Source organism: Schistocerca americana, chromosome 8 (genome assembly GCF_021461395.2).
Source record: "Schistocerca americana isolate TAMUIC-IGC-003095 chromosome 8, iqSchAmer2.1, whole genome shotgun sequence".
In the NCBI taxonomy this organism is placed as follows: Eukaryota; Metazoa; Arthropoda; class Insecta; order Orthoptera; family Acrididae; genus Schistocerca; species Schistocerca americana.
The window spans coordinates 138,419,453-138,429,247 of record NC_060126.1 but is presented as its reverse complement, the minus strand read 5'-3'; positions in this window follow the sequence as shown (position 1 = coordinate 138,429,247).

Sequence of the window (9,795 nt, the reverse complement as noted above, 5' to 3'; positions counted from 1 at the left end):
GTGGGTTGATTCCGTCACTGCCCGGTGCCTTTCCGGGTTTTACGGTTCTAGTAGCAGCACAAATTTCAGGTATAAAGTTCTTGAGAAGTCATATGGTTCATTTGTGATCTTTTTGAGCAATAGAAGTTTGTGTCTGATGTATCTTGTATGAGCTTTATCCCTTGGTGTTCTGGTTATGGAAAGGAAAGGAGAAGGCGTTCGCACCTTACAGTGTATAAAGCTACTGATAATATAGCTATTACTACGAAGAGCGAAGTACGTGCGCAAGCTATTCTTCATGGTCCTTCAGTGTTTTGTGTGTGCGTACTGAACTTTACATTTACTTAATCTGATGTTAGGCACACGGTAATGGTTGGGTTACTGTGGCTATAGTTCGTGGTGGTAAAGTGGAGACTGTGTCAGGGCTGGAGAATTTTAACAGCCGAGAAGTTATTGCTTATCCTACATTTGAGATATCTAGAGTTTATAACAGAGAGCGTGGTACTTCTTATTATATGTGTGCAATGCCGTTGGTTCTTAGGACAAGGAATCGTTGTAAAGTAAATGAATCAGAGTTTGTGTCCATATGGCTTAAAGGTGCACTGAATTGTGCAAAGATTAAAGTTGCTGGTGATGTCACGCATTAATATAGAAACTGAAATAAAGCACCCGTCCTTTTAGCTGATATACGAGTGTTGTTCCTTACTTCAACTTTGTTTCCATCCAATTTCTTTAGTAATGACCATGCTTTTCTACTTGATGTTTGAAAATTGAATGACTCAACAGTTTCAGTCCACCTAATTCGTCAGGCTGTATTGAGGTTATGAGGTAGGTTATCCGCTATTTCCGGGTCCCCGCTTTTTAGAAATTCATCATGCTATTTCTCAATAAATTCATTCCATCCTGAAATGCATTGCTTTTTGTAGCCCCTAGGGATTGCCGTCTTTGCTGCGCTCATCATAGCTCCAACAAGCCTCTCATGGTTCTTTGCATTTGGGAAAATGGAACCAAGACATTTGTCTAGATTTTTAGAAAATGCAATCCACTTTGCTTTGCTGATGTCCGATCTAGGTCGTGTAAAGGATGAAACGAGTAGGATATTTGTCCCTATTTCAATTAAGATTGGGCGGTGTTGGCTGTGTGGGAAACTGGAAATTCGAAATTCGTGGTAAGGTCTTATGGCACCAAACTATTGAGGTCATCGGTCTCTAAGGTTACGCAGTAGTAACTGAAACTAACTGAAACTAACTTACGCTAAGGACAGCACACACACCCATGCCCGAGGGAGGACTCGAACCTCCGACAGGGGGAGCCGCGCAGGCCGTGACAAGGCGCCCAGACCGCGCGGCTACTCCGCGCGGCTACTCCGCGCGGCTGTATGGGAAACCTCGTAAAACGAACCACGAACTTTGCAGAGGTAATTTATTTTCATTATTTGTCACAAAGCACAGAGGGGGGCTATATTGCTGCCTCCAAGCTGCCGATACATACGTTCCTGCATCCTCTCCATCAAAAATGAATTTGCCGCATTACGTGGACTCACACGGCTCTTCTCAGGACCCTCCAGCTATAAACTTTGGACTGGCCGTATAGGAACCAATGAGAAACAGCACAAATGAGAATAACGAGAAACTTAAGCAACAGAATTAGTGGTCACGAGACAGATGAAGTTAAGGAATTCTGCTACCTAGGCAACAAAATAACCAATAACTGAGGGAGCAAAGATGAGATTAAAAGCAGACTAGCATTGGCAAAAAGGGCATTCCTGGCCAAGAGAAGTTTACAAGTATCAAACCTTAACATGAGGAAGAAATTTCTGAGAATGTGCGGAGGGAGCACAGCATTGTACGGTAGTGAAACACTGATTAAGAGAAAACCGGAATAAAAGAGAATCGAAGCATTTGAGATGTGGTGCACCAGAAGCGTGTTGAAAATTAGGTAGACTGATAACGTACGAAATGACGAGGTTCTCTGCAGAATCGACGAGGAAGGAAATATACGGAAAACAGTGACAAGAATAAGAGACCGGATGAGAAGACAACTGTTAAAACATCGGGAAGTAACTACCATGCTATTAGAGCGATCTGTAGAGGATAAAACCTGTAGAGGAAAACAGTGACTGGAATACACCCAGTAAATGAAATGGGGACGTAGCGTGCAAATGCTACTCTGAGATGAAAAAGTTGACGCAGGAGAGGAATTCGTGGCGGACCACATTAAAGAAGTCAGAAGACTGAGGACTCAATAAAAGAAGAGAACAGGCGATACGAAGATGATGATGAAGATATATTGGTATGGGTGCACGGCAGCCAGGTCTTCAGCCCCTTAGTACGAACTTCTGTGGCAAAAATTTGTTGAAAATGGTAAAACAGTAAAAACAATAATGAAAATACTTAAATATCCTAAAAATTGTGGACGAACACGCGCAGATTTAAGAGAAAATATTAAAATCATGGTTACGATATCCACTAATACTCTTAAAAGAAGAAATTCAATGGAAAAATTAAAAATAGTAAACCATACAAATCTGGCTGGCGAATAACTAGACCAAAAGAGAATGAGTCACCACATTGTAAAATACCAAAATGGCTAATCCTTTCTATTATGTTTCTATTGGAATTAATCTACTTCCAGGCACGGAACGTATTAATGAAAGTACTTTTCTGATTATCCATTAGAGTTATGTACACACTTTTTTACTTTATTAATCGAGTAATAGCTCGTTCTGATATTATTCGCGTCCAAAAAAAAAGGGAATCAAAATAAAACGAAATTCAGTGATGGACTCATTTCAACTTTCAAATATTTAGAGTGGTTGCGTGTGAAGTGAAAACTTCTGTAACAATGACTTCCAGTTTAGTAAGAAGACCAAGAGTTTGCAAGATAACGAAACACTCCACAAGCATTGTAGAAAAATTTATCGTACGCATGCGACACGCCATTTCGACGGTAACGGAGCGAAGAGAACTTCATAAACTCAGTAGGTTTGCAGTTTCAGATTACGGAAGATAACGCTGTTGGAGCATAAGACGCTATATTGATATGAAACAGAGACCTCCATTGACGAAAACAAATATGATCTAATATACTGTCTTACATTACTCTTGCCAATAACACGTCGCAAGTGTCTCTACTTGCATTGAACATAACTGAAGGTAATATTTCACAGTCGATTTGAAGAAACTGATACCAGGCAGATGGGTAAGTATTTTAGAATATTGCTAACGAATTCTCATAACTTGTTTGTCTACCAGCATACGGAAGCGTGTTTTAATATATATTTTGACGGAAAGTGCATGTTTTCAAATTTTAGCTTACGAAAGTATTTGGCTGTCATGACCAAAAATGGTTCTACTGTAGCTTCTTGAAAAATTTAGCGCCACATGAAAAGCAGTCCTTCACTAAAGTGTGATAGAATTCTATGGGGCTCTCTCCCAATGCTGTAGATACAGTCGGAACAATATATTGTGAGAAAGCTCTTTGGACATGTCAGCAGGTTTCTAAGCAGATTTAGTGGATAAACGCGCAGTTAGCGTTAAATACAGGGCAGGCAATATGGTACTGATAATTTGAAGGAAATTTTTTGCAGTGCTTCGAAACAGAATTTGTGATACGATTAAGGCAAATGTTACTTATCTGACAGTGAGAGCTTTGAAAGATTTATTCAGACTGGGGGTCGTAATACAGAAGTCATTTCTTCAGGAATAATATAACGTCACTGATGGATCTTGCTTTTTACGTAGTCAGTGAGATGACCACGAAATGCACCAAGACACAGCACTGATGGTAGTTCGGAAAGCCCACTATGATGGAGTTCTCATACGTCTCGGAGCCAGTCAACCATTATAGTTACAGTCTCTTGATGTCAAACAGTTCTGGAGGTCTTCGGGCTTGTTTTCCGCTTGAAAATTTAGAAAGGGGGGAGATTGCGCCCATGTGCTGCTGTTGCCAGCATTACAGTTATGCGTTGTTTTTCACACCCTGGTGTTTTGGTTTTAACTAATTTTGTCCCCTTCTCGTCAGTGGCATAATCACGTAGCACATCAAACCAAAGTGGCATCTCTGTCAGTGTTTCCTATTTGGTCAATCTAAAAATTCGTCTCTTTCCGAATTGTGCTGATATACCGCTGAAATTCTGGAAGTTTTATCTCAGAACCCAGTGGAAGCCTTTGGCATAATGTTGTTCGGCATCGTAGAGATAAGCCTGCCCGAGTTATAAATCGATGAACCCAACCACCGATAGCTTTAAACTCTTGTCTCGGTATAGTAGGAACTGAAGCCAACTATTTTTGCTTTCCAGAATGAGATTTTCACTCTGCAGCGGAGTATGCGCTGATATGAAACTTCCTGGCAGATTAAAACTGTGTGCCCGACCGAGACTCGAACTCGGGACCTTTGCCTTTCGCGGGCAAGTGCTCTACCAACTGAGCTACCGAAGCACGACTCACGCCCGGTACTCACAGAAGTACTGGCAGAAGTAAAGCTGTGAGTACCGGGCGTGAGTCGTGCTTCGGTATCTCAGTTGGTAGAGCACTTGCCCGCGAAAGGCAAAGGTCCCGAGTTCGAGTCTCGGTCGGGCACTCAGTTTTAATCTGCCAGGAAGTTATTTTTGCTTTGTTTCTTATGATGTCCCTAGTTACAGGTCGCCCATTCTTCCTCCTTTTCCGGACTAATTCAGAACTTTACTTCAACGTGAGGGTGTCTTCCTTTGCGAGGTCCAGTGAACATCTTTCTAGTAGCGGTAGTTGCAAATAATACCAATTCCTGTTTCTTCCATAAGCGGACATCACTCCCAGCTAAACTGAACTCTCGTACCACCCTCCTGTTACCATACTCTTCAGCAGAAAGAATTACTTTACACTTTAAAGTAGCATCGCGATTTTTCTTCTCTGCTTACCTTCCATTTCGTGACTACCTAATGCAAAGGCAGTATGCAGTAATACTCTGAGGTGACTAAAGTCATTGATTAGCGATATGCACATATACAGACGGCAGCAGTATCGCGTACACAATCTATAAAAGGGCAGTGCATTGATGGGGCTGTCATCTGTATTAGGTGATTCAAGTGAAAAGATTCCCGACGCGGTTATGGACGCACAACGGGAGGTAACAGTCTCTGAACAAGGAAGAGTAGTTGGAGCAAGACGCACGGGACACTTCATTTCGGAAATCGTTAGGGAATTCAATATTCCAATATCCACAATGTGGAGAGTGTGATGAGAGTACCAAATTCCAGGCACTACGTCTCACCACGGACAACGCAATGGCGAACGCCGTTCCCATAACGATGAGAGCAGCGGCTTTTGTTTAGAGTTGTCAGTGCCCACGGACAACCAACACGGCTTGCAGTAACCGCAGGCATCAGTGTGGGACGTGTGACGAACGTATACGTTAAGACAATGTGATGAAAGTTGGTGTTAATGGGCTATTGCAGCAGACGAGATATGCGAGTGGCTTTGTTAATAGCACGACGCAGCCTGCAGCACCTTTCTTGGGCTCGTGAGATATCGGTTTGACCTTAGACTACTGGAAAACTGTGGCCTGGTCAGGTCAGTCCCGATTTCAGTTGGTAAGAGCTGATGGGGGGGCCCGAGTACGGCGCACACCTCACGAAGCTATATAGGCAAGTCGTCAACAAGGCATTGTGCAAGTCTGATAACGGCTCCGTAAATGTGTGGACCGTTTTTACATGGAATGTACTGGGTCTTCTGGTCCATGTGAACCAATCATAGACAGGGAGTGGTTATGCTCGGCTACCTGGAGAACATTTTCAGAGATTTATGAACTTCATGGTACCTCACAGCGATGGAATTTTTATGAAAATGTGCCAAGTCACGGGGCAACAGTTGTTCGTGTTTGGTTTGAGGAGAGTTTTGGACAATTCAAGAGAATAATTTGGCCATCCAGATCGCCCGACATGTATCCCATCGAACTTTATTGAAAGTGCACACAATCCTGCAAAGGCAATATTTTCACTATTATGAATAACTGTAGAGGATCCATGGTTCAGAATTTCTGCAGGGGACTTCCAAGTAGCCGGCCGTTGTGGCCGAGCGGTTCTAGGCCCTTAAGTCCGGAACCGCGTTGCTGTTACGGTCGCAGGTTCGAATCCAGCCTCGGGCATGGATGTGTGTGCTGTCTTTGGGTTAGTTAGGTTTAAGTAGTTCTAAGTCTAAAGAACAGTTGACCTCAGATGTTAAGTCCCATAGTGCTCAGAGCTATTTGAACTTCCAACGGCTTGTTGAGTCCAAGCAACAGCGAGTTGCTGCACTACACCGGGCAAAAGGAGGTCCAACACGATATTCTACATCTACATCTACATACATACTCCACAATCCACCATACGGTGAGTGGCGGAGGGTACCTCGTACCACAACTAGCATCTTCTCTCCCTGTTCCATTCCCAAACTGAGCGAGGGAAAAATGACTGCCTATATGCCTCTGTACGAGCCCTAATCTCTCTTACCTTTGTGGTCTTTCCGCGAAATGTAAGTTGGCGGAAGTAAAATTGTACTGCAGTCAGCCTCAAATGCTGGTTCTCTAAATTTCCTCAGTAGCGATTCACGAAAAGAACGCCACCTTTCGTCTAGAGACTCCCCCCCCCGAGTTCCTCAAGCATTTCCGTAACACTCGCGTGATGATCAAACCTTCCAGTAACAAATCTAGCAGCCTGCCTCTGAATTGCTTCTATGTCCTCCCTCCATCTGACCTGATAGGGATCCCAAACGCTCTAGCAGTACTCAAGAATAGGTCGTATTAGTGTTTTATAAGCGGTCTCCTTTACAAATGAACCACATCTTCCCAAAATTCTTCCAATGAACCGAAGACGAGTATCCGCCTTCCCCACAACTGCCATTACATGCTTGTCCCACTTCATATCGCTCTGCAATGTTACGCCCAAATATTTAATCGACGTGACTGTGTCAAGCGCTGCACTACTAATGGAGTATTCAGACATTACAGGATTCTTTTACCTATTCATCTGCATTAATTTACGTTTATCTATATTTAGAGTTAAAAATGGTTCAAATGGCTCTGAGCACTATGAGACTTAACTTCTGAGGTCATTAATCCCCTAGAATTTAGAACTACTTAAACCTAACTAACCTAAGGACACCACACACGTCCATGTCCGAGGCAGGATTCGAACCTGCGACCGTAGCGGTCGCGCGGTTCCAGACTGTAGCGCCTAGAACCGCTCGGCCACTCCGGCCGGCATTTAGAGTTAGCTGCCATTCTTTACACCACTCACAAATCGTGTCCAAGTCATCTTGTATCCTCCTACAGTCACTGAACGACGACACCTTCCCGTACACCACCGCATCATCAGCCAACAGCCGCACATTACTATCCACCCTATCCAAAAGATCATTTATGTAGATAGAAAACAACAGCGGACCTACCACACTTCCCTGGGGCACTCCAGATGATACCCTCACCTCCGATGAGCACTCACCATCGAGTACAACGTACTGGATATTACGAGGCATCCCATGACTTTCGTCAGCTCATTGTACAACAACGCATTGTGACGTAAAGAACAATTTCAGTGATGTTGCCCGTGAACGATAGATTCAAGTTTGTACTCGAATGTAACGCTCCGTCGGGCCGTACTCGCACCCCGGTTTTGAATATTCCGTATGGTAAAAAACTGCTCGTTGGATTCGCGTAAATAAGGCAGCTGCGAGTAGAGCTCGACCATCCTGAGACCATATGTGCGACCCTGCGAAACGGGGTTTCCGGAGTACGCGTTCGCAGCCAGCCGGCTGCTAGTCCACAGTGAACGCGCGGAACTGGCGTAGTGGCTTCTTACGGCAAAGAGGAAACAGTATCGGGGTAAATCGCACGAGGGGCGCGGCTCTGCGCGGGACAGTGTGTGGACTGGAAAGCAGCGAAGGCAGAGAGAGGAAAGGCTACTGTCGCTGCGCCTGGACGCAGCATTAATTGAGCGGCTAGGACTGAGCGTGTGCCACTTGCTGCGACTAGCCCGGCCGTGGCCGCGGCGGCGCGGGCAGACGCTGCCTCCGACGCCGCCTCAGCCGTCCGCGAGGTCAACGACCCCTCGCGGAACTGGGATGTGGATCATGCCTCCGCTCGCCGCTCAGCCGAGCTTCTGGGAACGCAGGAAAGTGATACGTCGCGCCGGCAGCCGTTACTCGTCCGTACCGTGAACTCGTCACTGCTCCTCGACGGGCACCGCTCCAGCGAATATCCAGTCATAATCGCTACCGGCAACAACTACTGGCGTTCTTAGTGACTGGTAAAAAGCGCAACCCATTCCTGTTTTCTCGTTGAACAGACGCACAAAATTAGAAGCCTATATCCCTGATGCCAGTAAGTTGCACAATTTCATAGCTCGTTTTACGCTCGCATATCATCAACTTTCTGGAGATGCACACGTAACAAACAGAATGCAAAAAGTTGTGCCAAATAATTGAGGTAGAAATATTTTGAGACCGACAAGAAATCACAAAGAGCGTCCCACAAGGTTCAATTTTGGGTATTCCCCTGTTCTAAAATGTAGACTTTCCGGGCTGTTATGCCGTGGTCGGTTGATGTGGGTACCACTAAAAGAACTGTTTCAAAACGTTTGGAAGAGCACATGGGCAGCTGTAGAAGAGGAGAAACGGAACGATCAGCTGTTGCGGAGCATGCTTTCCAACCAGGTAACCACCATATTCGTTTTGAGGAGACGCAGGTACTAGCGGGCACAAGCGAATATTACGAAAGGCTCTACAGGGAGGCAATCGAAATCGCCAAACACCCTTATAATTTCAATCGAAAGGAGGAGGGCGTGAAATTAAACGGTATATGGATGCCGGTGTTGAAGAAGATGTATACCACCCGTCCACCACTGGCAACGGCGATCGACGTCAGCGGACAGCGGCCAACTGCACTGACGTTTTCAAAACACGTGACGTCACGCCTCGGCGCGGGAGCGCGCTACACGGAATTTAGCGGCAGTCAGTAGCGAGCCAGTGGGTGTGTTGGACCTTCCATCGAGCTACAGACCCCCTTGAAGATGTCCTCCGCAGACGGGGACGAAACGTTGGGAATTGACACAGAATTCATCAACCGACCACGGCATAACAGCCCGGATAATTACAATGCATATTCCCCTGTTCGTTATACACTGAACCACCAAAGAAACTGGTATGGAAATGGAAATTTGTGGTAAGTTCCTATGGGACCAAACTGCTGAGGTCATCGGTCCCCAGGCTTACACACTACTTAATCTAACTTAAACTAACTTACGCCAAGGACAACACACACACCCATGTCCGAGGGAGGACTCAAAACACCGACGGAGGAAGCCGCGCGAACCGTGACAAGGCGCCTGAGACCACACAGCCACCCCGCGCGGCCGAAATTGGTATGCGCATGCGTACTCAAACACAGAGGCAGAATTCGGCGCTGCGGTCGGCAACGTCTATATAAGACAACAAGTGTCTGTCGGAGTTGTTAGATCGGTTACTGCTGCTACAATGACAGGTTATCAACATTTAAGTGAGCATGAATGTGGCGTTATAGTCAGCGCGCAAACGATGGGACTCAGTATCTCCGAGGTAGCGATGAAGTGGGGATTTTCCCGTACGACTATTTCACGAGTGTACCGTGAATATCAGGAATCCGGTAAAACATCTAATCTTCGACATCGCTGCGGCCGGAAAAAAGATCCTGCAAGAACGGGACCAATGACGACTGAAGAGGATTCTTCAACGTGACAGCAGTGCAAACCTTCCGCAAAGTACTACAGATTTCAATGCTGGGCCATCAACAAGTGTCAGCGTGCGAACCATTCAACGAAGCATCATC